Source organism: Lithobates pipiens, unplaced genomic scaffold (genome assembly GCF_037356315.1).
Source record: "Lithobates pipiens isolate NorthernLeopardFrog02 unplaced genomic scaffold, aLitPip1_a1.2 Scaffold_13, whole genome shotgun sequence".
Taxonomy (NCBI): Eukaryota; Metazoa; Chordata; class Amphibia; order Anura; family Ranidae; genus Lithobates; species Lithobates pipiens.
The window spans coordinates 217,008,819-217,027,644 of NW_027507718.1; positions in this window are offsets into that span (position 1 = coordinate 217,008,819).

Genomic DNA, 18,826 nt, shown 5'->3' on the forward strand with positions numbered 1-18,826 from the left:
TCAGGAGGGGGGGCACTCACTTGTCCCCCCTCTTTCCTGACCTGCCAGGCTGCATGCCCAGATAAGGCTCTGGTATGGATTTTTTTTTTTTAACTGGCAATTTTTTTTTTTAGCTGTCAGTGGGGAAATCCATTCACAGATTGCTCGCCCCGCTTAACAACCAGCTTACACTGTGCCCTGATTGGACAAAGCTTTGCCCATCAGGGTGCAAAATGCAGTGCATTGCAGGACGTTTGGCGGGGCGAACACCCACCAAACACCCTGCAAATTAGGGTATTGGATGAACAGGTGGAACAGCCAATGTTCAGTTCAAACTCATGCTCAGGCCAAGCTGTTCACCCAAGACTATTCTAAATCTAAAAATGCAATTATACAAATATATGACAAACTCACAATTCCTTATCAACACATTAAACACAATTAAAGTCTAAATTAACTTTCAGTTAAGATCAGCTAAATACACTTCAGGTGCATGAAAAGAAATTCAATCTAAAGCCTCATACAAACGATCGGATTTTCCCCAGACAAAACTGTAGACTTTTGTTCGAAGGGCGTTGGCCCCAAACTTGCCTTGCATACAAACGGCACACAATTGTCGGCCAACACAAACATAGTGACTAAGTGTTTTTTCAGCTCTTTAGCACAACCCTTTGGCCTCCTTCTGCTAATTTCGTGTTTGTAGAAGTTTGGTGAGTGTTGATTTGCTCTTTTAATTTTGTGCTTTTCAGTTTGTTTCTGAACGGCCATTCGTCAAACAGCCATGTTGCACAATCGGAGGAGATAACGTGTTATTTATTATTGGCCTTGGAGTTATTGGTTTGACCCAAGTCCAGTCCAGGAACAGGAGGGAGAGGATTTCTTGGACCAAAAATTGGTTGCTTTATTAAGCGTGACTAATTATATCATATGCCATGCTGCGGGATCTCCAGGAGAATAATCTAGATGATTTTTGGAATTATCTCCGGATGACGGACCCCTGCTTTCGCCAACTCTTGGCATTGTTGACCCCCTATATTAAGAAGCAGGACACATGCATGAGGCTTTTACTTTTTTTTTGTTGAATAATAATGATTTGATTTGTTATATTTTCTATATATTTGGATGCATAGAATGCACTTTTTGGTTAAGTTCTATTGGCAGATAGCTTGTCTAATTTTATTGGTTTTCTTTTTTTAATGCACAATAAAACAATTGTGGAGAATAATACTTGGCTATGTGTTTTACTTGAAATGACAGTTTGGGAGCAGGCAGTTACATTTAAAAAAATACAATATAAAATTAACAAGGGACACCAACATAGATGTATCTGTGATCTTAAAAACTACGGGATAATGGTGCTGTGTTAACTTGCACCAAAAAAAAACAAAAAAAAACAAGCATAATAATATTATTCTTGATATCCTTTGAAAATTAGTTTGCCATAACTCCATCAGTATCAACAGAAAAGCAGCTTCATTATTATCCCATTAAAGAAGAAGAGAATGTGCGCTGCATTTCGAGATTTCATAATTTGCCATGTCATGAATGTTGATTCCCCAATTACGAACGCTAGTTTACAAGACCGACCGCTTCTGGCTCGTCCCCGTTTACAAGCATGCGTGTTTGTACTTTGTAGTTTTGTCCGACGGACTTGTGTACACACGCTCAGAAAATCCGTCAACAGACATTTGTCCGGAAAAATTTTAAAGCCTGCCATCCAACATTTGTCCGGGGAAATTTCAACAACAATTGTCCGATGCAGCTTACAAATTGGTCGGATTTTCCGCCAAAAGCAATTCATCACACAATTCCCTTCGGAAAATCTAATCGTGCGTACGAGGCTTTACAGTTTATATTCTTTGTAAAGCAGTCACAGCCCTAGTAGAAAAAGCCTGGCCAATGCCAGCACGCTGTAGAAAATGTACTCTCTTTGTGTGGAAGCAGTGATCTCTTCACAGAGGCCCAATATGTTCCCTGGGGAGTCAAACCTATACATCTGCAATCAAGCTCAGACTCCCTGTTGAGTGGCGGTAGAGTGTCAGACTACTGCAAACCACCTCTTCCATGCAGAAAGAATCCATACTTCTCTGTAGCATGCTGGCAGGGGACATGTTTTTTTGTAAGACTGTAAGATTCTGCTCATATATTGCTTAGTTGCACCTGCAATGTATTTAGCTTATTTAAACTAAAAGTTCAATTGGGATTTAAACCATACAAGAATCTCTGTAAAGTTGTGTCTTCACTATTGCTGAAATTAGTACAAAAGACACCTAAAGTGATAAGTGATGAGTATTGAAATCTACAAACAAAATTACCTGATGAATTTTCTGATGTTACATTTCTCTTAGCTCGATGTTTCCCTTTGGAGGTGCAGGCCTGGGTCTGTAAAGTAATGTCCCCTTTAGTAATGAGTGAAGCAAGCAAAGTCCAGTTTTTTGGATGTTCGGCAAACCCAGCAGGACACAAAACATAGCATCAAAACCCCACTTAAAGTGATTGTACACCCTGTAAAACCACTTTTACCTACAGGTAAGCCCATATACATCCGTGTGCCAATGTCTATGGCGCATGCGCACTTTAGAGAGGGAAGATCATGCCGTTTCTAAAAGGGCAATGCCGTGACTGACGGCTCCCGTGCGTATGCGCTGAAGTGGCATCATGCGACTCCTGGGAGTCACAGAGCTGGAGTTCGCGGCCCCAGAAGGAAGAGGGGTAAAGATGGATGCTCACTGCTGGTGGGGACAGCGCAGGCTTCGGTTTCAGGTAAGTGACACATAATGGGCTACTATAGTATCCCGTTATGCTTTACCTTTGCAAGGAAATAAAGAGGAAGTAAAACCCATCAGGAGTTAATTTTTTCTGTCTATTTTCATGTCAAATTTGTTTATTAAATTTTAACAAATCACAAAGATAGGTTCCAAAGCAGTGCTAGTAAGTAACATGTCGAAGGTATAATAAACAACTATTTACTACTACTAAGAAAAAGGAGAAGCGATAGGAAGAACAGAGTTTTCTGTCTATTTTTAAGCCAGTTTGCAAGCTTTATTTTCATAGATGACTGGGAAATAGGGGAGCGGGGCAGTGAGTTTTCATAGCCTGAACCATGGGAGGGTACCTTTTAAGGTGGAGCAAAGCCTCCCCTTTTGCAAAACACCTATTCCCTATGTTGATGCAGAAAAGAGACTCATCCTCACTAGTGATGGACGAACGTTTCGCCCGGCGGTCGTTTCGCGGCGAATTTCCGACATTCGCGGTCCGCACGTTCGAACGCCTTTTTCCGTCGTTCGCCGCGGCGGACTTACGTGTTTAATGTATACAAGAACTTTAACCTTTGGTGACACGTTTATCATGTGATACAGGACAGCCAATTGAGACATGACAGCACATGGACACTTGGACATTCCCCCTAACCTATAAATACACCCGATCCGGTGGCCATTTTACATTCTTTCTTCTGTTACGATAGGGACAGGTTCCTGTGTGGAGTAGGGAGAGATAAACCACTAGCTATTTGGTACACAAAAGTTCTTTTCAGGACTGGTATAGGTGTTAGGTGTTGATAGGTTTGCTGTGCTGCTGATTCTTGCAGCAGCCTGAGTGTCTTTTGTTAGTTTAGAGAAAGGGAAAGGACGGTGTATGCTACAGGGACAGCCAGATTAGTCTTTCATCATCATCATCATCATCATCATCATTAGCTGTTACTATCAAGGTCCACAAAAGAGCTGTTCCAGTAACCACTAATCGTTCTCTTTTTTTGCCAATTTGTATAGGGACAGGAAGGAAGCAGTGTTGTCAGGCAGTGAGGGTAATTTTAAAGACTTGCTGTTATTATTAGTTCCACAAAGGTTCTTTTCAGGACTGGTATCAGTGGTACAGTAATAGGCTTGTACATGTATAATATTCTTTCTTCCAAATATAGAAAGGATATTATACTTGACTGCTGCCCTTCTGCTGCAGTCTGCTAAACATTCACAACTCACTTGTTCCACAAAAGTTCTTATAAGGACTGGTAACTTGGTATAGGGTGCTACGGTACATAGGCTTGAGTGCGGTACAGTCTGCTGTTCTGTAAGGACCGCTATCGGTCCACAATAGATAGGGTTGACGTGCACCACTGCTGACCGCTGCCCTATACTGCAGCAGTCCTTCAGCGGTATAGGGACTGACGTACAGTCTGCTAATCACTAACACACAACCTGCTTGTTCCACAAAAGTTCTTATAAGGACTGGTAACTTGGTATAGGGTGCTACGGTACATAGGCTTGAGTGCGGTACAGTCTGCTGTTCTGTAAGGACCGCTATCGGTCCACAATAGATAGGGTTGACGTGCACCACTGCTGACCGCTGCCCTATACTGCAGCAGTCCTTCAGCGGTATAGGGACTGACGTACAGTCTGCTAAACACTAATACACAACCTGCTTGGTCCACAAAAGTTCTTATAAGGACTGGTAACTTGGTATAGGGTGCTACGGTACATAGGCTTGAGTGCGGTACAGTCTGCTGTTCTGTAAGGACCGCTATCGGTCCACAATAGATAGGGTTGACGTGCACCACTGCTGACCGCTGCCCTATACTGCAGCAGTCCTTCAGCGGTATAGGGACTGACGTACAGTCTGCTAAACACTAATACACAACCTGCTTGGTCCACAAAAGTTCTTATAAGGACTGGTAACTTGGTATAGGGTGCTACGGTACATAGGCTTGAGTGCGGTACAGTCTGCTGTTCTGTAAGGACCGCTATAGGTCCACAATAGATAGGGTTGACGTGCACCACTGCTGACCGCTGCCCTATACTGCAGCAGTCCTTCAGCGGTATAGGGACTGACGTACAGTCTGCTAAACACTAATACACAACCTGCTTGGTCCACAAAAGTTCTTATAAGGACTGGTAACTTGGTATAGGGTGCTACGGTACATAGGCTTGAGTGCGGTACAGTCTGCTGTTCTGTAAGGACCGCTATAGGTCCACAATAGATAGGGTTGACGTGCACCACTGCTGACCGCTCACCTATACTGCAGCAGTCCTTCAGCGGTATAGGGACTGACGTACAGTCTGCTAATCACTAACACACAACCTGCTTGTTCCACAAAAGTTCTTATAAGGACTGGTAACTTGGTATAGGGTGCTACGGTACATAGGCTTGAGTGCGGTACAGTCTGCTGTTCTGTAAGGACCGCTATCGGTCCACAATAGATAGGGTTGACGTGCACCACTGCTGACCGCTGCCCTATACTGCAGCAGTCCTTCAGCGGTATAGGGACTGACGTACAGTCTGCTAAACACTAATACACAACCTGCTTGGTCCACAAAAGTTCTTATAAGGACTGGTAACTTGGTATAGGGTGCTACGGTACATAGGCTTGAGTGCGGTACAGTCTGCTGTTCTGTAAGGACCGCTATCGGTCCACAATAGATAGGGTTGACGTGCACCACTGCTGACTGCTGCCCTATACTGCAGCAGTCCTTCATCGGTATAGGGACTAAGAGTTTTGTCACAGGGTCATTTAAAAAATGACAGGCAGAGGAAGAGGCAGGCCCTTCCGCAGGGGTGGTAGGGGTAGGGCAGGAGCAACAGGCTTGAGCCAAAGTGGGAAGTTGCAGAAGGTGCGTTCAATTACTTTAAAGGATGCACCAGACTTGGTTGAGTGGCTCGCTCAGCCTTACTCTTCTGCACCCTCCTCATCCTCTCGATCTGCACCCTCTTCTTCACTCTCTGCTATGTGCACCCCCAAAGACACTACCACCAACAACACGACCACCACCACCACCACCACATACCTTCCGCTTGAGTCACTGGAATTATTTTCCGATCCATATCAAGAGGACATTTCTGATGCGCAGCCACTCTTGGTATTGGATCAGGAAGAGGAGGTAGCAACAAGCGCTACTCAGCAGTCTGACGACAGTACCCAGATCAGCCCAAGGAGGAGGTTGGTCCCCGGTGTTGCTGCCTACTCCGAGATCTCTACTTATAGCGGTGGGGAAGGTGACGTTGATGATGACGTGTCTAGTGATGTCACGTGGGTGCCCACAAGAGAGGAAGAGGAGGGGAGTTCAGAGGGAGATATGGACCAGCAGATAGGGAGGAGAAGCAGCAATGACTTACATTGCACAGCAGGGACAAAGCAGACTGCAAATGTATCAGGAGCGAGTCATCGACCATGTACGGTCACATCTGGCGCTCCCAGGACACCGGCACATGGCTCCGCAGTGTGGGCTTTTTTTAACGTGTCCGCTGCTGACAATAGCGTTGCCATCTGCAATCTTTGCAGTCAACGCGTTAGTCGCGGTAAGCCCAATACTCACCTAGGGACGACCGCCTTAAGAAGGCACATGAGCAGCCATCACCGAGCCCAGTGGGAGCAACGGAACACACAAAGCCACACTGCAGGCTCTCACCGTCCAGCCTCGTCTTCTACTTCTCCTTCTCCTCTCTCCTCACAATTGTCCTCCACTCCACCTTCCATCACGCCAAGCTCACATTTTTCTGCAAAAAGGCAGGCTTCCGTGGGCCTAATGTTTGAGCGTAAAAAAATGATGACGCCGGATAACCCTCTTGCCCAACGGTTGGCGGCTGGCTTGTCAGAACTCATAGCCCGCCAACTACTGCCATATAAACTGGTGGACTCGGAGGCCTTTCGCAAATTTGTGGCCATTGGAACACCACAATGGAAGGTCCCAGGAAGGAAGTATTTCTCAGAGAAGGGCATCCCAGAGCTATATGGCCATGTTCAGCGGCAAGTGAATGTATCTCTGGCACACAGTGTCGGTGCCAAGATACATCTGACCACAGACACGTGGTCTAGCAAACACGGGCAGGGAAGGTATATCAGTTTTACTGCCCACTGGGTGAACCTTCTGACGGCCGTCAAGCATGTAACCCGTGGCACCCGTGTAGATTTGGTTTTACCGCCACGGATTGCATGCAGGCCTGACTCTTCTTCTCCTCCTCCTACTCCATCCTCCTCCCTCTCCTCCTCAGCTGCCTCCTCCTTTTCCGCTGCTAGCGTCTCTTCCGCTGCACCGCCCAAGCTCCCCAGAACCTATTCCACATGCCAGGTGAGACGTTGCCATGCCGTGCTGCGTCTGTTGTGCCTGGAAGCAAAGAGCCACACTGGCCCGGCACTCCTTTCAGCTTTGCGTTCACAGGCAGATGAGTGGCTAACACCGCTCAATTTGACAGTTGGTAAAGTGGTGTGTGACAACGGTGCCAATCTGCTTAGCGCATTGAAACAGGGCAAAATCACGCACGTGCCGTGCATGGCACACGTCTTAAACTTGGTCGTGCAGCGATTCCTTGTCAAATACCCTGGGGTCCAGGACATCTTGCGGCAGGCAAGGAAAATCTCGGCCCATTTCAGAAGATCTTACACGGCCATGGCTCGCCTTGCTGACATTCAGCGGCGACACCATCTGCCGGTCAGACGTCTTATTTGCGATTGCCCGACGCGATGGAACTCAACCTTCTATATGCTTGATAGGCTGCTCCAGCAGAAACGTGCAGTTAACGTCTACCTGTATGAACTCTGCGAAAGAAACGGTTCTGGGGAGCTGGGTTTTTTTTCACCGCGCCAGTGGCTGCTCATGCGCGACACATGCAGACTTCTGCGGCCATTTGAGGAGATCACCAAACTGGTCAGTCGCAGCCATGGCGCCATCAGTGACATGGTACCTTATGCCTTCTTTCTGGAGCGTGCATTGCGTCGTGTCATTGATCAGGCTGTGGAGGAGCAGGAGCGGGAAGATGAGGAAGTCGCAATGCTGGATGAATTCCCAGGGGGGGCTACTCTATCTGAGACAAGTCAACAACAGGAGTCTGATGAGGAGTCAGAGGAGGATGGTGCCGGGGCGGATGAGCAGGAGCAAGAAGAGCATGCTTTAAACCTTTCTGGGATCCCTGTTGTGCGAGGATGGGGAGAGGAGAATGAAGAGGACGACATTATCCTGGATGATGAGCAGGAGCCAGGCCACCACACCGCTTCCACTTTAGTGCAAATGGGGGCCTTCATGCTCCAGTGTTTTAATAGGGACCCCCGTATAAAAAGCATGAGGGTCAAGGACCAGTACTGGGTGGCAACGTACTTAGACCCCCGGTACAAACACAAAATGGCGGAAATGTTACCGCCGTCGCAGAGGGCTGTCAGAATGCAGCACTTCCAGGCCTTGCTTCGAGAAATGCTGCATTCTGCTTTTGCGTGCGCTGGCAGAGGAGCAATTCCCACTCCCAGAGAAGGATTTGCGGGTACCAATCCAACAGCGCCTGCAAGAAGAGGCCGGTTTGAAGATGTGTTGGTGACTTCGGATATGAGGTCATTCTTTCAGCCGACCCATCGACAGGTGTCATCCGGATCCAGCATCAGGGAACGCCTAGACCGTCAGGTGTCCGACTACATTGGGTTAACGGCCGATGTGGACGCTCTGAGGAGTGATGAACCCCTAGACTACTGGGTGGGCAGGCTTGACCTCTGGCCAGAGCTTGCCCAATTTGCAATCGAACTGTTGGCTTGCCCCTCATCCAGTGTCCTGTCCGAAAGGACGTTCAGCGCAGCAGGGGGGATTGTGACCGATAAGCGTACTCGCCTAGCTCACGACAGTGTTAACTACCTCACATTTCTAAAAATGAATGAGGCATGGATCTCGGAGGAATTCAACACATGTGACCAGTAGACCATGTATATGTCTATAAACTATTTTTTTAATCAAGCACACAGACCTTCTTAATTCATTTGGCTCACTTCCTTGACCCAAAAAAGCACACCGTACTATATGCCCCTACCCTCCTCTTTGAAGAGGTTGAGCGGTGTCATATTTCTACTGGGGCTGCTTATGATATCCCTGTGCTGTGCTGACTTCCTCCTGGGGGTTCTTATTATGAAGGGATCACACTATCCCTGTGCTGTGCTGACTTCCTCCTGGGGGTTCTTATTATGAGGGGATCACACCATCCCTGTGCTGTGCTGACTTCCTCCTGGGGCTGCTTACGGTGCTGCTGTCAGTGCTGTATGTCACGGTGCTGCTGTCAGCGCTGTATGTCACGGTGCTGCTGTCAGCGCTGTATGTCACGGTGCTGCTGTCAGCGCTGTATGTCACGGTGCTGCTGTCAGCGCTGTATGTCACGGTGCTGCTGTCAGCGCTGTATGTCACGGTGCTGCTGTCAGCGCTGTATGTCACGGTGCTGCTGTCAGCGCTGTATGTCACGGTGCTGCTGTCAGCGCTGTATGTCACGGTGCTGCTGTCAGCGCTGTATGTCACGGTGCTGCTGTCAGCGCTGTATGTCACGGTGCTGCTGTCAGTGCTCTGTATTACGGTGCTGCTGTCAGATGCCTCTATCACGGTGCATGTGTCATTCCGGTATGTCACGCTGCTGGTGATCATCTCCTGCACCCTCTTCTTTGCCTACCCTGGTCCCTGACCTTCCCTCTCCTCCATTGCCTTCATTAGCTCCATAGTCCTGAATTGTTAGAACAATTTCCCAAATAAAATAAAAATGCTTGTAGTTATCGATCCCAAATTCACCTCATACATGTATTATGTCATTGTCCAGATGGTGGGACTACGTTTTACCCCCTAATAATTACCACGTGGCCGCAAATTCGACATGAAGGTTTGCAAAGTTCGCCTCCCATTGAAGTCAATGGGGCCCGCGGCGAACGTTCGGTTTCGCGAACGTTTGGGTCCGTTCGCATTTCGCTTTCGCGAAACGTCCCGTCGGAAGTTCGTCCATCACTAATCCTCACATCCCAGGCTTGATGGAGTGGGGGTCTGCAAGGAGGATTAATTGGGATCTGGAAGCTCCCTTTAAAATGGGGGGGGGCATTTTTCCAGTCCCAGTGCCAGTGGTGGCCGGTGGTAATTTTTATGGGGGGTGGCAAGCAGTACCAACCCCGTCGGTAGGGTCTGGAGCACTTACCCCATCTATGGTGGGCAGCGCTTCTCCAAGGCTTCACTGGCAGCTTCCCTTGGTTGGTGGTGGCTTTCCCTTCCCCTGCTCTCCACGGGCATCATGGCAGCTTCCGTATCCTCCCTCCTTGGTGGCCAATTGGGACTCTTCTCTTTTTAGCCAATCAGAAAACAGGTCTCAGACCTGCTTCTGATTGGCCGGATATAGGATCAGTGTTTAAATAGCGAATATTAATTTGCTGTTGTAACACCTGGGTGGGTTCATGGCGCTATGCTCTGCTCCACGAGCCCACCTTATCTGAAGCCTATTAGAGCCTATGGCTCTAATCAGCTGCTTAAAAAAAACAGAAGCTGTAATTCAAGGGCCCGCCACCCTGAAAGGGGCCGTACGCATGAATAGGGGGTGGCCACGGCAGCCGTGGATAGATTCATTCATAGCATGAGCTCTATTTATTCATATAGGGGCTGGTGTGGATAGAGGGGGGGGCAGCGCCCCTAATGGATGGGCCGCTGCTGCCCAGTGCCTTCTTAAAAAAGGATGATATTTTGTTTTGCAGTTATGTACAAAGTTGTGTCCAAAGCAATGCACTTTCAGGCAATATTTCTGGCTGAAATAGGTCTAATCTCTGCCTCAAAATTATTCTCCAATTTATGTGATTCTTTGGAGCAAATTATTACAATGCTTATATTATGCCTAAGCAAAAATTGCATCTAATATTATATTTATTGATGAAATCTGCTTCTCCATCAAACCCTCAGTCGGTGACCTGAGCCCACCCTTTTTTGAAGACAATTAAAGCCTTGGGCTCTAATCATGTGTTCCTAAAAAATAAAATAAAAATACCCATTGGAATTCATGTGTCCGGCAGCCTGCAATCCGCTTACTTTATCTCTCAGAAATTGCTGTCAATTGCAATTAACATTTGAAATGTGTGGTGCAATTCTTTTCAGTGTTTATGTATTTAATTGTACACTAAAAGACCCTACCTTTTTTGTTTCAGATGCAGTTGGTCAAACAATGTTGCAGATGCAGTTAGTCACAAATGTCAGTCTGTCCATAAAGGCTTGGTATCTGTGATGCAAATCTGCAACGTTTTTTATTTTAAATCTCTGAAACAATATACTATTTTTTATTTTTGTTTGAATTGCAATAGTGTGGCCTATCTAATAAAGACTTTAAAGGTGTTCTGCAAATTTGTGCATTTTTTTTTATTTAAATTTTGAAAAAAAAAAAAATAATTCTTTCAGGATGCAATATGCTTTCTCATTTCATAATTATGGCCTGTCAAGTAAGGCTTAAAGTGGTTGCAAACCCTTACAAACCACTTTGACCTACAGGTAAGCCTAGATTAAGGCTTACCTGTAGGTCCAAGAAATATCTTCTAAACCTATACAGTTTAGGAGATATTTACCCGAAGACAGCCACCGCTGTCTACGGCGCATGCACCGTAGACAGCGGCGTGCAGGCGCACTGGGCAAGCCGCAGATCGTGGCAAAATGCCGTGAGTGTCGGCTCCCGTGCGCATGCCCGGGAGTGACGTCATCGCTGCTCCGGTGAATCACAGCACCGGAGCAGCGGGACCCACCAAGAAGATGGACGCTCTGAACTACAGGAGACATCGGTAACATCGCTGGCTCCTGTGTCAGGTAAGTGACACATAATGGACTATGCGATGCATAGTAGTCCATTATGCTTTACCTTTGCAGGGAATCAAAGAGGAAGTAAACCAATCAGGGTTTACTTCCTCTTTAATAGCTGTGGTGCTAAACTGTAAAAAATTTCCCTCTTCAGTCTCTGAATCAAGACACTATTTTTGTTATTTCCAGATGCATTATGCACACTTAATTGCTCAGAAACTGCAGCTTGTCCATACAGGGTAAAGCTGCATTCACACCCGAGCGTAGAATCTTTGAACGTTTTTATGCGCGTTTTTCTGCAGGGTTTTTGAGCTTTTGCTTTTTTTTAATAGCCAATAGAAAAAGCTATCATCTGTTGCATCATTTGTTGCTAGGTATTTCAGCTTTTTTTGCTTTTATTTATTTTCATGATCATTATTAATTTATTATAATTATTTTTTCATTAGGGTAAGTGGTTATGAGTTAGGGTTAGGATTAGGGGTTAGGGTGTCAAGTATCTTGGTTGGAGGTTGAGTTGACGAGAGAGCTTCCTTTGCGGCATAGGTGCACCCCTGAATGTGGTGACAGAGGTATAAGGCTGAAAGAAGCACAGGTGCCGGTTTTGTTTCGAATACTGTCCCCCGTCAGATAGTGTCCACCCTGTACTGCGCTTGCACAATACGAAGGACAAGGAGATGCCGAAGGTCTCTGAAGATGAATGGCACCTGCGCCAGGTTTAAGCCCCACCATCCAAGTGGACATAGAGTTAGAATAAAAAATTGCAGAGCGAAGGCCATTCCTGAAGTGTGGCAATCGAAGCGAGCCTGCGAGGGGCCCTGTTATTAAGTGCTACCGTATGTCCACCTGCATGGTGGGGCTTGAACCTGGACTCAGGGCAGAAGGTACTAGCAAGTGCGCAGGCGCCGTTCATCTTTGGAGACTTTCGGTGTCTCCTTGTCCTCTGTACTGTGCAAGTGTTGCGCCTGCGCAGTACGGGGTGGACACTATCCGATGGGGGAACAGTTTTTGGCAGAACACCGGTAGCTTGATATCTGCCCCAGTCAGAGATGTAGTCAAGATGAGTCGGGTCTATACACAGTAAGACAACAGGGTGGTCAGCAGGTGCCTATGTGTACAGTGCACACTACTACTACTACTACTACTACTACTACTACTGTTACTACTACTACTACTACTAATAATAATAATAATAATAATAATAATAATAATAATAAATAAAAATAATAAAATAAATAATAAATGAATTCTAAGTAATAGTAAATATATACGTAAAGTCTTACCTTAACCCCTAATAAAGATAAATAAAAATAATAAAATAAATAATAAATAAATGAATACTAAGTAATAGTAAATATATAAGTAAACTCTTACCTTAACCCCTAACCCTAAAAAAAAACTAATATTAATAATAAATAACTAAACACCCTAACCCTAACACAAAATAAATAATAATAATAATTATTATTATTATTATTATTATTATTATTATTATTATTAACAATAATTTATTGTTTTTATTTAGGTTTTGGCGTTTATTTATTATTTTCTTTTAATAATAATTCATTTTATAATTTTTTTAAGGTTAGGGGTTAATTATCATTTATTTAAGTATTATTACATATTATTTATTCGATTTATTTATGATTATTTTTATTTGTGTATTTCGTTTACATTTATTTATTCATATATTATTGCTATTTAATTTTTTCAATGTTTTAGATTGGGCAGAAAATCACGCAAATTCGTGCACCAAAATTTGTGAATGCACACAAAAATCCATTTATTTCTATGGGAATAAAAACATGCCAAAAACATGCAAATCTGCTCAATTTGAGCGACAAAAAAAGCTTCAGAACTTGTTTAAGCTTTTGCGTTTGGCCTGTAGATGTGAACCATCTCCATAAAGAATAATTGAGTTTTTCTCCTCCAGCATTTTTGAGCTCCAAGCAGAAAGTGCTAAACTGTAATATTTTTCCATCCTCGGTCTCTGAATCAAAACACAATATATATATATATATATATATATATATATATATATATATATATATATATATATATATATATATATATATATATATATATAAAAAAATTTCCAGGCACCCAATGCCCAATCATTTGCTCTGAAATTGTAGCTGGTCCTTTTAGGCTTAAGATCTGTGGTGTAGGTAACATTTGTCGTGTAACATTTTTCTTCAGTCTTCAAAAAAAAAAAAACATTCATTTGGTTACTTTAGTTTGTCAAATTAATATTACATTTAATATTTAAACAAATAGACATCATTTTTGTTTTCATCCATATGCAAAATGCCTGCTAAATTCCTAGGAACTTCCTGCCTGTCTAAAAAGTCTTAATATCAGTGGTGCTTAACTGTAAAATTTTAAGCTTGTCAATCTCTAAATCGGGACACCATTTTTTTATTTGCAGATGTAGTATCACCCACTTAATCAATCTGAAATTGAAACTTTATTATCTGTGGTGTAAATCTGTAGCATCTTTCCATCTTCAATCTACTAAACATTTTTTTTTTTTTCTTTCCATGAACGGCTAAAGATGTGTGCTGCAAATGCGCACAATTTTTTGGATCTTCAATCCTAGGAAATAGACAACTATTATTTTTGACATGAAATCTGCGCGCTAGACCCTGTAATAATGAGGGCGTCAAAAAGCCTTAAAAAAAATCTGCTGCAAATATGTACTATTTTTCAGTCTTCGGTAGGGATGAGCCGAACACCCCCCCGGTTCGGTTCGCACCAGAACTTGCGAACGGCCCCCACGTTCGTTACGAACGTTAGAACCCCATTGAAGTCTATGGGACTCGAACGTTCGAAATGGAAAGTGCTAATTTTAACGGCTAATATGCAAGATACTGTCCTAAAAAGGGTTTGGGGACCTGACTCCTGCCTCAGGGGACATGGGTCAATGCAAAAAAAAGTTTTAAAAACGGCCGTTTTGGCGGGAGCACTGATTTTAATGACGATTAAAGTGAAAAAAAAAAGTGAAATATTACTTTAAATATGGTGCCTGGGGGGTGTCTGTAGTATGCCTATGAAGTGCCACGTGTTTCCCGTGTTTAGAACAGTCCCTGCACAAAATTACATTTAACGGAAATAACACCATTTAAAACTGCTTGCGGTTTTAATGTTATATCTGGTTCCTGCAATATGGTTGAAAATCATTCAGAAAAATGGCATGGGTAGCCCTCCCTGCCCATTACCAGCCTATTTGGGTCTTGTACGCATATTAAGGGGAACCCTGTACCCATATTAAAAAAAGGAAATGCGTGTGGCCCCCAGGCCCTATATACTCAGAACAGCAGTATACAGGCGGTGCAAACAAGACAGGGACTGTGTAGGTTTGTTGTGTTAAGTTGAATCTGTTTGTAATTTTCAACTGGTACATTTTTAAAGTGTAGCTCCAGTCAAAAAAACTATTTTTAAGCTTTTTGGAAAACATAGGGAAGGGTTATCACCCCTGTATAATTTGTTTTGCCATCCGTCTTTTTTCATCTCACTTGCTGCTGTCTCCTTGCGTTTGCAAGTAGGAGATGTTTGTAAGTTGGATGTTTGAAAGTAGGGGCCTGCCCTATATTATAGCGGTATGTACTGGGTACAGAGCACGCAGACAGCACGCACTCCTAACACTACTGACTGCAAGCTCTATTATTAACCACTTGACCACTGGGCACTTAAACACCCTTAATAACCAGACCAATTTTCAGCTTTTGGTGCTCTCACATTTTGAATGACAATTACTCAGTCATGCAACACTGGACCTATATGAAATGTTTGTCCTTTGTTTCACACAAATAGAGCTTTCTTTTGGTGGTATTTAATCACCTCTCATTTTTTTTATTTTTTGTGCTATAAAAGAAAAAAGACCGGAAATTCTGCGAAAAAATGAATTTTTCTTTGTTTCTGTTATAAAATTTAGCAGATTAGTAATTTTTTCTTCATAATTTTTTTTTTACTGGTTACATGTTTTGAGTTGCAGAGGAGGTCTAGGACTAGAATTATTGCTCTCGCTCTAACGTTCTCGGCGATACCTCACATGTGTGGTTTGAACACCGTTTTCATATGTGGGCGGGGCTTACGCATGCGTTCGCTTCTGCATGCGAGCACATTTTTTTTTTTTTTTTTATTGTTCATTTTACTTTAATTATTTTAGTTTGACATTTTTTTCCCCAAAAATATATTTTTGATCACTTTTATTCCTATTACAAGGCTGGGAAGCCTGAAATAAAAAATAAAAAAAAGATTCTGGCTTTGATCGTACTGGCGAGTTGGTAGAAGCATCGGAGGGCGGTGAGGGGTGGGGGACGTCTATGGCTGGGTATTTCAGGGTATCACCGAGTATGGCTGGGTATCTCCAAGTATGGCTGGGTATGGCAATTTATGGCAGGGTATTGCAGAGTATTGGCGGGGTATTGGCGGGGTACTACAGAGTAATAGCAGGGTACTGCAGAGTATTGGGGAGTACTACAGAGTAATGGCAGGGTACTGCAGAGTAAAGGCAGGGTACTGCAGAATAATGGGGGGTACTGCAGAGTAATGGCAGGGTACTGCAGAGTATGCACTGGTATTGCAGAGTATTGGCGGGGTATTGGCGGGGTACTACAGAGTAATAGCAGGGTACTGCAGAGTATTGGGGAGTACTACAGAGTAATGGCAGGGTACTGCAGAGTAAAGGCAGGGTACTGCAGAGTAATGGCAGGGTACTGCAGAGTAATGGCAGGGTACTGCACTGCAGAGTAATGGCGGGGTACTGCAGAGTAATAGCGGGTACTGCAGAGTATTGGGGGGTACTGCAGAGTAATGGCAGGGTACTGCAGAGTAATGGGGGTTACTGCAGAGTAATGGGGGGTACTGCAGAGTAAAGGCAGGGTACTGCAGAGTAATGGGGAGTACTGCAGAGTAATGGCAGGGTACTGCAGAGTATGCACTGGTATTGCAGAGTATTGGCAGGGAATTGAGGGGTTAAATTCGGTGAGCAGCGATGTGGGCACTGCAGATGCAGCCCACATCGCTGCTGACACCGATCTCTTTCCCCTCCGCTGTACCGATCGGTACAGAGAGGGGAGGGAGGAACCGGCATCATAACATGACGCCGGTTTGTTTACAAGTGATCACTCCGTCATTTGACGGAGCGATCACGTGGTAAACGCCCGCGACGAGCGGCCGTTTACCGTGATCCGTGATGCGCCGGGTCCGGTGGACCCGGCGGTCACGGATGCTCTCGAGTGCGCGCCCCAGGGGGCGCGTGAGAGCAGAATTCTGGGAGGCCGTTAATTAACGGCCTCTCAGAGTTAAACAACCGCCCTGAAGCCGTTAATCGGCAATGGGCGGTTGGTAAGTGGTTAAAGATAGATCACTAGCTAGCTATATAGGTGAGGTGAATATAGTGTAGTGGTGTATACTGCGGTCAGGGCACAGACAATAACCACTACACAAGAGCAAGATAGGAAATCAGCCAAAAACGATTGGTGTGTAACTGTGTTGAAGGTACACAGAACACCCACTGCTTCAGATGCCAACACACTACACGAGGCCGCCTCAAAGGCGGCCTTATATAGTGTGGGGCGTGCACTACACAGCCTGAGCTATGATTGGCCACAGGCAGGATGCCTGTGGCCAATCATGGCTCTCCTCGCTGCTGGCGCTGCGATTGGCCAAGCATGCGGGGTCACAGTGCATGCTTGGCCAATCATGAGCCAGCAATGAACTGCGCCATCGCAGTGCATTGTGGTCCGCGCGCGCCATACGAATTTTGACGCGAACGGACCAAGAGTTCGGATTTCGCCGAACGCCCGAACAGCCAATGTTCGAGTCGAACGTACGTTCGGCTCGAACACGAAGCTCATCCCTAGTCTTCGGTATGAAAAAACAGTTGTCATTTGTTTAACCACTTTCTGCCCAAGCCAAGTCTGACACTTTACATATATGTAACAATCTGCATTTTTTTTTACTAGATAATTACTTAGAACCCCCAAACATTATGGGGTTGACTACATAAAGGCAAATAGATTGTGCACTTTGCAAAGTGTAGTTGCACTCTGCAAGAGCAGTTGCTCCAGAGCTTAGTAAATGAGCAGAAGCTCTGCTGACTAATCATTCAATCACGTGCAAGCAAAAATGCTGTTTTTTTTCCTTGCACATGATTGGGTATTCTTTACAAAGTAAGGCCCCTTTCAAATGAGCTGCCCGATCAGGTCCGCCTCTCATTTTTACAGACGGACCTGATCGAACCCTCCATTCACCCCTATGGAGCCCTCTGCTGCCTTCGACATAGTTGACCACCTGCTCCTCCTCAGCAAACTCCACTCCCTTGGCCTCTGTGATTCTGCTTTATCCCTGTTCTCCTCCTACCTATCTTAGTGCACATTCAGTGTCACTAACAACTCCATCGCCTCCGCTCCTCTTCCTCTTTCTGTTGGGGTACCCCAAGGCTCCATCCTTAGGCCCCTCCTATTCTCTCTACCTCTTCCCTGGTCCAGTTAATAACCTCCCATGGCTTCCAATACCACCTCTGTGCCGACGACACCCACATCTATCTTTCCACTCATCAACTCACCCCCTCAATCTCCTCATGGATCTGAAACTTACTGAACGACGCATCGGTATGGATGTCACACCACTGCACAAAACTGAGCTTGTTATATTCCCTCCTTCCCAATCCCCCCCCCCCATGACATTACCATTAAGATCAACAGCACAACCATTGGTCCCTTCACACATGCCAGGGTGCTGGATATAACCCTTATCTCTGACCTCTCCTTCAGCCCCCACATCCAATCACTGGCTAAATCTTGCCTCCACAACATCAACCACAACAGGATTCGACCCTTCCTGACTAACAACACCACAAAGTAACGTATTCACTCCTTTGTTATTTTACGCCTTGACTACTGCAACTCACTCCTTAATGGCCTACAGTCTATTATAAATGCTGCTGCTAGACTAATACACCTCACTAATTGATCTGTGACTGCTGCTCCTCTCTGTCAATCCCTTCACTGGCTTCCCTACCCCCACAAAATTCAAAATACTAACCACAACATAAAAAGCCATGCTCAACATCGCCCCCAGCTACATCACCAACCTCATCTGCAGATATTGCCCAAATTGTCCCCTCCACTCCTCCCAGGACCTCCTGCTCTCTAGCTCCCTTGTTACCTCCTCTCATGCGTGTCTTCAGGTCTTCTCAAGAGCCTCTCCCATCCTCTGGAACTACCTGCCCCAGTATGTGCGATCAACCCCTATCCTGTCCACCTTTAGGAGATCCCTGAAAACTCATTTATTCTGGGAAGCCT